At 31.6% G+C, this 11998-nt stretch overlaps 1 long non-coding RNA gene across 1 annotated transcript; it reads right to left on the bottom strand.

The window, feature by feature from the left end:
• Window positions 1-8508: 8508 nt before the first annotated feature.
• LOC150036997 (uncharacterized) lies at window positions 8509-11825 on the bottom strand. The gene is made up of 2 exons (XR_016528705.1): window positions 11138-11825; window positions 8509-8713 (listed from the first exon to the last, which is right to left on the bottom strand). It is a non-coding gene; the product is annotated as an uncharacterized LOC150036997 (long non-coding RNA).
• Between the last annotated feature and the right edge of the window lie 173 nt (window positions 11826-11998).

Raw genomic sequence — 11998 nt, 5'->3', positions numbered from 1 at the left:
TTGTATAGGATGCTGTAATTTCTATATTTCGCATAACCGTATGTTTTCGTTTGTGATTATAATTGTAAAGTTCATATACAATTGAAATTGGGAAAAGATCATTTCCACTGCTCATGGAAATCCTCATGTTCAATTTCCTTCAATAACTTCTTTCAAAAAAACAAATTTGCATGAAATTTTTCCTCCACCAATTTTCTTCTATTTATAGTGTAATTACATGCAAAGAGACTTAAAATCAAGTTGACACTTAATTTTGCATGCACTAAGTAGAATTTGAGGTGTTTTAGTAAGTGGAAAAAGTTGGATAATTCTACTCACTATGAATTTGGGATAATTCCACTCACTTGAAAATTTCATTTAATGTTTTGAATTTCAAAAAACTCAATTTAAATGAATTTTAAGTTTACATAAAATTTATTCAAATAATTAATCTTAAATAAAATTCATTTCTTTCAAACTAATTTTAAATAAAACTAATTCTAATAATTAATTTCAAATAAAATTAGTTTTAAATAAAAATAATTAATTAATCAAATTAATTTAATATCAAATATCAAATTAATAAAACGCGAATCTCGAACTTGAATTTCCATTCATAAATTTAAATAATTACAACTCTTCAATTTCGTTTAATTCAATAATTAAACTATATAATTACGTTAATTATATCATATATAATTAATGATTATTCCCTAAACTGAATTTGAATGTTTCAAATTCTCTCATCACACTATCCTAAGGTTTAGTCTAATATAAGCTAACATGGGAACCTAATGGACCTACAGATCATGAGCTCCAACAATTCAAGATTAATCGGTTAAATTTTTTAGCCTAATTAACCAACATTCTTTAACTATCGGGACACTCCACTAAACCCCAGTAGTTTCACTGTCCTCACTGTAGACATTTTTGTCCACATAATTTAACCATAATTAGTAAGTCGATCTTTCACAGATTATTTGTAATCACAACTGGGTCAAAATTATTGTTTTATCCTTGTAATTACATCTTGTTCCTTAAGTTCCACTGGTTCTCTAATGGACAATTGGTTTGTGATTCAACCACCAAACCGAGTCCTTCCTGGGCCAATGAGAAGGTGGGGCTCCTTGTCAACACTTAAGAGAATAACATATCTACTCTCCCTAGAATTGACTAAGAGCGAATTTCATCTTGTAAGACTATGTCCTCAACTATCTGCCCGGTCTTACCCCTAAAATAGAAGGCATATTGAGTCGGTGATGTTAAGTTACTCTCACCCATGCAGATTAAAGGATCGTCCCGAATAAGCAGGAGTTCGTAATTAGCTTAGGATTAAAATCGAGTTATCTAGGTCATCAAATTGAAATAGTCAATTTTAACAGTAAACAACGTTATAAAGAAAAGTTACTATTTCGTGGTCCGGTCTTATGCAAACATCTTTTGCATAGGATGTCTCCACCAGCATGTCTTTACATAAATGATTTCAAGACCATATCGTTTGTATCACTACAAAACGAGCCACATCCATAGTGTCCCCAAGATAAAGTACCCAACCCTATCATCATACTTATAGACCGTTATGGTTATATACTCAAAATTGATCCACTTTTATGTCTCTACATAAAGTTCAAGTATTCATGCTTAGCCAAGGGTTCGTTAGTTTATTTAGGCTTTAACATGCACAATTTACATATTCAATAATAACTTTATTAAATAAATCTCAATAACATATTTATTGCAAATAGAATATGTTTAATGTTTACAAACTGCGAGTTTTAGAACATACAATCTAACAGTTTCAACAACGAGTAAATCATATTTACCTTATTTTGCCTTTGCAAATAGAAAAGACTGGCAAGTCTGGAGCTCATTTTAAAAGAGTTGTCAGATTATATTCAATTTTATTCACCATTGCCTTCGTATGTAATCGCAGAAAACTTTTTAGAAGAGATTCCATCATGAAATTGACTTGATTCTTTTCATCTATGACAGTCGTTTGCCTTCGCCAGATTGAAGTTGACCATCATATCTAAAACATGTTCTCTAACAGAGGTTCGTTCCTTTATGCGGTAGTAGTAAATGTACTTAAGAGCATCATGCCTGATAGATGTGGATGGTTGTCTGAACATCGCCTGCAATAAATCCATGATTGCCTTAGCGATAACCATGCTATCATGTTTTTTAATCAAGACATCAAATATGCTTGCTAAAATATAGGTACAAGCCTTTTCAATTGCCCTTACCCATTTGTCATTGGCATCCCGGACATTTCAATTTGCTGATAAGCTGGGAACTAGAGAATATTCCTCTGTTAAAATAAACCTCATATCATCGAATACTAGTATTGTGTTTATATTTGATTTCTATGTTGAATAATTATCTCTGTTAACCTTATTTGAAGTGAGTAATTGAATTATTGAGTTAGATGTGTTGAAACATATAAATAAATTCTTTTAGTGAAATACTATTAAATCCAATTGAGTTTTAGCAAAATTAATAAGACACCCATATCTCATTAACATGGGAATCTCACAGTGCAAACTAATGGAAGAGACCGTAGAATGTGTTGATACACTTCTTTCTCCCACTTACTATGAACAACTTCCCCTATTCACCTTGCTATTGATCCATGCAAACACTTTAAGAATGGAGGGGTCACCTAAATGATAGAGTAAACTAACATGTAATGGAAGAAATCAGAATCAATAAGCACTCTAATTACATTTAATTTGAGTTTTAAAATATGTAAAGAAACAGTTTTCTAGAAAGGGTTTTATGAATTAAATACCTTTGATGAAAACTCTTCAATTCTAGTTAAATTCCACGAATTGAAGCTTCAATCTTTCAATGGACCACCACAAATATCTTCTCTACTATTCTCTAACTTGAATTGAGAGATGGAATCTCTAAATATAAACTGGATTTGAGTGAGATTGAAGAGAGTTTGGAGGGATTTTTTCAACAGAAGTTTCAAAGCTTTTAATCAGCATGCATAAACTTCAATTTATACAAGAAGAACATGCAAATTTGAGTAAAAGGCTAATGCCACTTGACATGAGGTGTTAATTTGAGTGGGAAAATCCAAGATTGGAGTTTCCAACTTTCAAATTTTAAATTCAATTTATTTATTTAATTTGATTAATAATTTTAAATTGAAACTGATTTTTCAAAAACCAAATTTTCATTTAATTTTTATATTTTTTTTTAAAAAACAAAAGTTTCTAATTAATCAAATTAACCAATTTTGAACAAATTTTAAAATTAAACAAAATTGAATAATCAATTAAACTAATTAAATTAATTAAATTTAATATCAAATATTCAATATATATTATACTTCATCAAATATTTAAATCATTATTTAAATATTTTGAACTCTCCAATTTCATTTAATTTCGATAAAGAATTAAATGTTTCAATTGTATCAAACGGAATTAATAGAAATCCTAATTTAATTTGAACATTTCAAATTCAAAACCTTTATTTCGAATCTCAACGTTCCAAATTCACTCAATTCACTAATTCAAAATAATTTTACGAGCTAGTAGATGGATCTTATGGACCTACAGATCATGAGCTTCAACAATTTACAATTAATTGATTAAACTTTTTAAACCGAATTATCACCATTAGTTACTATTGAGACACACCACTATAGCTCGATAGTTGCACTCTTCGCACTATAGATATATTTATGTTCATTTTAGCCATAATCGGTAAGTCGATCTTTCACAGGTCATTCGTATTTATAGCTAGGTCAAAATTACTATTTTATCCCTGTAACTACATCTTGCTCCTTAAGCTCCCACCGATCCTTCATCAAATAATTGGTTTATAGTCCAACTTATAAATCATGACCCTTTCAATTATGAGAGGGTGGAGCTCTATTGTTCAAAACTAGGAATTCGCGCTTAAGAGAACAACCTATCTGCTAACACTAAGTCGTGTAGGAATGAATTCCATCTTGCAAAGCTATGTCCCTAGCTATTTATCCCATCTTATCCCCAAAATGGGAGGCTTATTGAGCAATGTTGTTGGACTACTTTCTTCTATACAGATCAAAAGATAATCTCGAATAAACAGGAGTTCATAGTTAGCTCAGGATTAAGATCGAGTTACCCTAGGTCATTGAATTTTGAAATAGTAAGTTTAAACAGTAAACGGTCATTATAAAGAAAAGTGACATTTCAAGGTTCGGTCTTATGCAAACTCATTGCATAGGATGTCCCCATTCACATGTATCCACATGAATGATTTTGGATCACATCATTTGTATCGATATACAAAATGGGTCGCATCCAATAGTGTCACCAAGATGAGGTACCCAATCTCATCCATATACTAATAGACCATTTTGGCTATATAATAAAATTTGATCCTCTTTTATGTCCACATAAAGTTAAAGTATTCATACTATAGCCATGAATTTGTTTATTGGATTTTTATAATAGAATGCAATATCAATAAAAATTTATTAAATAAAATACTCAATAATACTTTTATTGATAAATAGAATATGTTTAACAATATTTATGAACTGTGAGTTTAGGACATTCCCAACACTAAAAACGATATGAAACCAAGCATGAATCTCACGGTCTGAACTCTTAGGGACATGAAAGCTAAAAATAATATATCATATATATATCATTAATCTTCCACTGAAGTGTTCTAAACGGCTGGGTAACTTAGGTATATTTCGGCTAATTAAAACAGTCTAAGTTTAGGTGTTTATCCAAGTATAACTTTTATACTAGATTTAACCTACAATGTCTAACTGATTAACCATTTATTGCCTCACATCGCTCACGCATGCTCATAAATCAGGTTACAAAACCCAAGAACTGGTTTGATCCCCAGGCTACAGGTATTCCATAAACCGTCAACTTAAGTACCTCCAGCCTTCAACAGGATCTTGTCGGGTGAGTTTGTAACCAAAGTTTTACAAAATAACAATCTATTTTAACTATTAAAACAAGTTTTCATTGTTTACCTTAAGTGAGTATGCATTTATCTTTGGTATAGATTTTAAATATCTAATTCATTTCATAATACTTATAACTTAGACATTCTCCATAACATACATCATACATTTCATAATTTAATATAATAACTTATATTAAACCTCATGAAATCCTATATATGCATACTATATATTATAACACTTATAACTGAAGGAAATTGGAACATGAAGATTTCCATGAGTAGCAGAATGATCGTTCCAAATTTCAATTGTATTTGAACAACAATAATTATAGTCAAGAAATGGAAACAAAGCGATCATGCATACAACGAAATTATAACATGCCTTTACAGATTAGATCAAGGGATAAATTACACATACCTTTGAAGACTCATCTTCAACACCTTCGATCACGAATGCTTGTTCACAGCAAGATGGCAACCATGAACGCTCGAACACTTCGACCGCAACACAACACGATCACAGCGACCACGAACAGAATGATCTCCAAGACCACAAACACAGCAAACGGCCTCCAAAAGCCTCACTATGTTGAGTTGAATACGACACCACCATAATGGCTACCTTAGTATTCTCGATGTGAGAATCCAGAAGTGTGGGCTCTGTGTGGACTTGGTTAGAGGATAAGACCGGAGGAAGAACAATTGTGTAAACGATTGAGCAAGTGGAAGATGACAAGATCTATCGAATAGATGATGTCCAATCGTTTAGAAGAAGCTTCGCGATCGTTTAGCTATCGGCTAGCTGAATGAACTATCGTATAGTATCACTCCACGGTCGTCTAGTCTCTTTTCAATTACATACTTCTAATGCTTGCAACATGCTTTCCTATGGTAGAATTTTAAATCTACATGACATACTTTATGCACAAACAAGATTTAATTTAATAACATACATTCATAATGCATAGTTAATTAAGCACGTACTGAAATGGACAAGTTTTGGCATCATACGTAAGTAAATTACTAAATTATTACAATAATAACTTAGAATCGGCTCCAAATTGCTCCTAAACACTTCAAACTAACCCAAACCAGCTGAAAAACCCTTGAACCGAACCTCCAAGGCAGCAAACCAGGTTAAATTGGACCTAAATGAGTTTAACCGGGCCAAACCAGTCTAGCTAGACCGCTGCTTCTCACTCACACACATTTCTGGAAATACTAAAAAATAGCATCACGACGCAGTTGAAGGAGCACGGCGGCACCGCTTGATAGAAACAGCTTCCCGTTTTTTTTCTTGTTGCGCCTTTCTCCAAAAACTTCCAATTACAACCTAATTTCAACTCTAATGACTCTAAAAAATTTACAGACTCTTCTTCACCCATTAAAGCCCATAAATAAGGAGCCAATTACAACAATTACAATTGAATTGAAGGCAAATTTTGATCCCAAAACCATAATAATCCACTTTAGCCACCACAACATTCATCGCATGAATTAACACCCACCAAGCCAAAATGAATACAAATTGAGTGCTTAAATCATGTGCAGATACCAAATTGTAAGAGTTAACTACAAGCATGCAAAAACCATTTAGATCTTTAGTATTCTAACTACATTAAGTTTGAGGAATTAGCATGCATGTTCATAACATTAATATTAGTGTTTTAGAATAACAACCTTTGTAGAACTCTAAATTTCAGCAACTCCTTGGTTAATTCTGATCATGAACACTTCATGGACTATTGCTAAAGTCTTTCTCACTATTCTCCAACCTCAAAACATATTGTATGATCCAAATTGATGAAGAAATTAAAGGAAACAAAGCTTGAGAGTGTATTTGGTGCAGGATTTCGGAAGAACAAATTCTTTGTTCAAAAACAAAAAAATGCATGAAGCTTTTCCCATAAAATCATTCTTCTACTTATAGAAGAATCCATGCAATTGAATTCCATCTCAAGATGACACCAAATCAAATTTAATTTAGTGGAATTATAGGTATTTAATTAGAGAATAATTTGGGATATTTTCACTAACTCAAAATTTCATTTATTTTTTAATTTTCCAAAAATTCAAACTAAAATGAATTTTCATTTTAAATAAAATTAATTCAAATAATAAATTTTAAATAAAATTTCTTAAAATCAATTTTAAATAATATTAATTCTAATAATTAATTTAATATCTAATATTAAATTAATAAAACACAAATCCCAAATATGAATCCTCATTCATGTGTAATACTTAAATCATATTTAAATATTTTCCAACTCTCTAATTTATTTAATTCAACAATTGAACGTTTAATTATATCATATATAATTAATGTTTTATTCCCTAATCCGGATTTGAACATTTCAAAATCTCATCACACTGTCCTAAGTTTTAGTCCGATTTGAGCTAGAAGGGGTTTCTAATGGACCTACAGATCATAAGCTCCAACGATCCGAGATTAACCAGCTAATCTTTTTAACCTAATTAACCAACATTCGTTAACTATCGGGACACTCCACTAAAGCCTAGTAGCTATACTTTCCTCACTGTAGATATATTTCTATCCACTTGATTTAACCATGATTAAAAAGTCGATCCTTCACAGGTTCATAATTACAACTGGGTCAAAGTTACCGTTTTTCCTCTGTAATTATATCTTGCTTCTTAAATCCCACTAATCCTCTAATGAGCAATTGGTTTGTGGTCCAACCACCAAACCGAGACCCTCTCGAGCCAATGAGAGGGTGGGGCCTTGTTCAAGATATGGAGTCAAAACATTATAGAACAACCTATCTACTATCCCTAAAATTGGGTATGAGTGAATTCCATCTTGCAAGACTATGCCCTCAGCTATTTATCCGGTTTTACCCCTAAAATGGGAGGCTTATTAAGTCGGCAATGTTGAGCCACTCTCACCCATGCAGATTAAAAGATAATCTTGAATAAATACATCTTATTAGTAAATGAAGTAAAAGTGACTATTTCATGGTTCGATCTTATGCAAACTCATTGCATAGGACGTTCCCACTCGTATGTCTCCACATAAACAATTCAAGATCATATTGTTTGTATCAAATACAAAGTGGGTCACATCTATAGTGTCCCTAGGTTAAGGTACCCAGCTTTATCCCTGTACTATAGACTGTTTTAGCCATTACTCGAACTTGATCCACTTTTATGTCTCTACATAAAGTTCAAGTATTCATGCTATAGTCAGGGGTTCTTAGTTTATTGAATTTAGGGTTAAAAAGGTGCAATTCACACATTCAATAACATTTTTACTGAAAAACTACAATAACAACTTTAGTGTCAAAAAGAATATGTTTAATGTTTACAAACCACGAGTTGTAAGGCATACAACCCAACATCTACACTGATGTCATGCATATGCATCGACAAGATGCTTTTTCGATGTTTACACTTGTATGCATTGTGATTGTTGTTTTTACAGACATTGAACTTTTTCCGGCACTTAACATATAACATCAGGATAGATGACTTTTACCTACACCTATGTAGTGTCGGTATTGACTTTGTTCTTTAAAAAAATAAAACACTATATTTCTCTTAGCTTCAATTGTAGCTAAATATCATGTATGATGGAAATTATTTGAAAACAAAGAATAACCAAACTTAGTTAAATAGTCATAAATATCCTTACAACTTATATTGTTCCAAAATGAAATAGACATATATGATCTAAAAATGACAAAAACATGAGTCTTGATTAAAAAAAGACATCTAAGTTTAATAGACATGAAATAAAAACATTTCAATCATGTTCGGCTGCAAAGTCAGGGATATAATATTGATCCTGTAAAAAATAAATAATATAAATTTTAGATTATAATTAAAACACTAGTTAAACTTCTTTTCTCAACTTATATATATATATATATATATATATATATATATATATATATAAACACATTCACTCAAGTGTTTAACTCACATTTCTTAACACATATTCAAAACAATAAGAACAATACAAACATCATTAACTCACAATTCTCAATTCAGCATCCAAAACAACAATAAAAACACAACGATTATGATTCATATTTCATTAACACAAATGCAAAACAATAATAACAACATAAAAAGTTCTTAACTCACATTCAAAACAATGAAAACAACACAAAAATCGTTAACTAACATTTGTCTTATACATATTCAAAGCAACAATAATATCACAAATATAATTGACTAATAATTCTTAACTCACATTCAAAACAACAACAATAACAAAAACTATTAACTCACATTTCTTTAACACAAGTGGGATCTTTTTACCTTTTCCATCGTCAATTTTATATCAAGATTCACCACATACTGGACATTGTTGACAATCAAATTTTCTATCAAATATAATGTACAATTGTATTTGCAAGCATGAATGGAGTCATAGCCTAGCCCTAAGTCATGCAACTTTCTCTTAGTTTCATAAAAAAATATATATATATAAAATAAGCATACTTGCCCCGACTGGAAATGCATCCTTTAACAATTTGAGCAACATATCAAAAGACTTATTGCCCCAACCATTAAGAACTTTAATATGCATCAAACATACTAAAAAATTCAGGGAAGAAAATTTTGAACAACCTAGGTACAACGAATTATGTGTCAGCCATTAAATCTTCAAATAAGTTTGAATTATCTCCCTTTTGGATATTAGTGGGCATCTGATTTTCAATATCTTCTTCATCTAAATCTACTTCAGTAGCTCGAACTTGTAGATCATTTAGAATCTTCAAAATCTTGTTATCTTCATTGACATCATTAAAATTTGTATTATGTATACATGATTGTGTATTGAATGATTTATCTACTTAACTTCCCTCGATAAAGTAATTGTTTTCCATGAGACTCACTAGACTAGAGAGACATTCCATTTGTAAATAGATGTCGTTCAACCCCATCTAATGATTCCCATGTTGTATTCATACAATATTTACATGGACATCTTGTTTTTCCAGAGTCATTAACATGAAACTTTTATATTTCAAGGAATTGGGCTACTCCTTCCTTATAATCTGTTGAGAACTTATCTCGAAGTTTAGTCCAATTTTTATTCATTCTCAATGATATACTTTTCAACCCCTCTTGATTCATAAAATTTATAAGCCTATAAAAATTGTACAAAAAATTAGCTTAGGAGTTAAGATATTTAACTTATGTTTTAATATTGAGGGTATTGTAAGCTATTGGCAAATTATGAATTGTTCCATATAATATTCCAATATTTATACTTTAATATTTTAACAATTGTTCAAATTGTTCAAGTCTATAATCTAATCTTTCAACTTGTACTAGGTTCTTTCAAGGCATATATTGTTCAAATTGTGGGTTTGTTTGATTTCTATTTTACACCAAATAGCTCAAAAATAAAGAAACAAAATTGTGAAAACATAAGTTTAAAGCAAATAAACTCATTCCCCTTTTTTGTTTTGAATACTTTAAACAATCTAAATTCGGAACCTTGAACAACCCAAGTTCCTCAATCCAACAATGAAATTAGTACTAAATTTAAAACAAGCAAGAAATAAGAGCAATTATAAAGCAAATAAACTCATCCCCTCATTTGATTACAACCTTCAACAATACGAATTTGCCCTTATTCTCCTTTTTTTGTTTTAGAACCTTCAACAACCCAAACTTCGCTTTATTGTCCTCAATACACAAATCCAGCAAGCAAGTTTCCCCTCAATCCAAATTTGAAGCAAATAAACAAACCCAAATGCTAAATTTAAAGTAAAATCCATCTCTTCCTTTCTTTATAATTTTGACATACAAGTTTTTAACAAATTTTAAGCCAATTAACCCAAACAAAATATATCCATTCTTCTCATTGTTTACAACTTTCAAAGACAAGATTTTAACAAATTTCAAGCCAACAAAAATAAATTATAAAGAACTAAATTTCAACAAAGACCACAATCCCAATTTCCAAATCCAAAAACTCAAATTTACAACAAACACTCATAAAACTCCCAATTCCAATTCTCCAATTTCCCACTCCAAAAACCGCATTCGAATGCCACAAACAAACAATTTCAACTTCAACACGAAAGCAACATAATTCAAACTCCACGATGCAAAATTTACACCCTACAACAACCAACCAAGCACAATAATCCTAAGTAGAACCCGACACATGATACAAGAAAGTCGCTGAAACAAACCATCATTCAAAGAAAAATAATCGAACTCAAAAGAAAAAAGTGAAAGAACGTACCTGACAGAGCGTTAGCGGTGAATGGGATAGAGGGATGAACGGCAGCGACCAATGGCGAATGGGAGAGAGCACTGGATGAACGATGCTGACAAAGCGCTATGGCTACCGGAGGGCATTCACGCGGCAAAGAATCGCAGGGAGTCGAGGGAAGAATTGCGCAGGAGGGTCGCGGCAGCCAAAACTAAAAGAATTGGGGAAGGGAAGTAAGGTTTGTTAAGAGGCGTCCAGAAAGACCTTATATCTTGACGTCTTTGATTAGGCGTCGGGATGGGTTCTTTCTCCCAATACCTTACTATTTGGCGTCGGGATAGCCCTTACATGCCGATGCCAGCTTTGGCGTTGGCGTAGAGACCCTGTGTCGATGCTTTTTTAGGTGTTGACGAGATTATTGTCGGAAGAAGCTTTTTTTTTTTTTTTTTTTTTCTTTTTGTAGTAAGATGATGATGTATTATGGTCCTATGTGATTTCATATTCAAACTATACGAATATGAAACAAAAATCAACTGTTCTTTTATCAGTCCGCATAAGGTTGTCTCTCTCCTTCCATGACTACTTTCCTCCCATTGTTGTAATCTATGACATTTTAGCAATCCGATCACTTAAATATCCACTTTTACCTTAAAAACAAAACACCAACTTATTAATTTACTTTTTTATGGAGGTAGGATGAGATTTGAAGAAGTGAGATGTTATTGTTCAATTCCACTGTACGCTACTTAATTCTATCATATGGTCCTTTCTATGTGAGTTCATATGAAAAAACGTAAGTTTAGTACGGACTATACCTATCTACACCATATGGTCCTTTCTATGTGAATTCATATGAAAAAAACTTAAGTTTAGTACGAACTTCACCTATCT

Source organism: Benincasa hispida, chromosome 3 (assembly GCF_027475165.1).
Source record: "Benincasa hispida cultivar pf3 chromosome 3, pf3_genome.v1.1, whole genome shotgun sequence".
NCBI lineage: Eukaryota > Viridiplantae > Streptophyta > Magnoliopsida > Cucurbitales > Cucurbitaceae > Benincasa > Benincasa hispida.
Note: the sequence above shows the minus strand (reverse complement) of the source record. Positions and strands in the feature narration are given on the sequence as shown.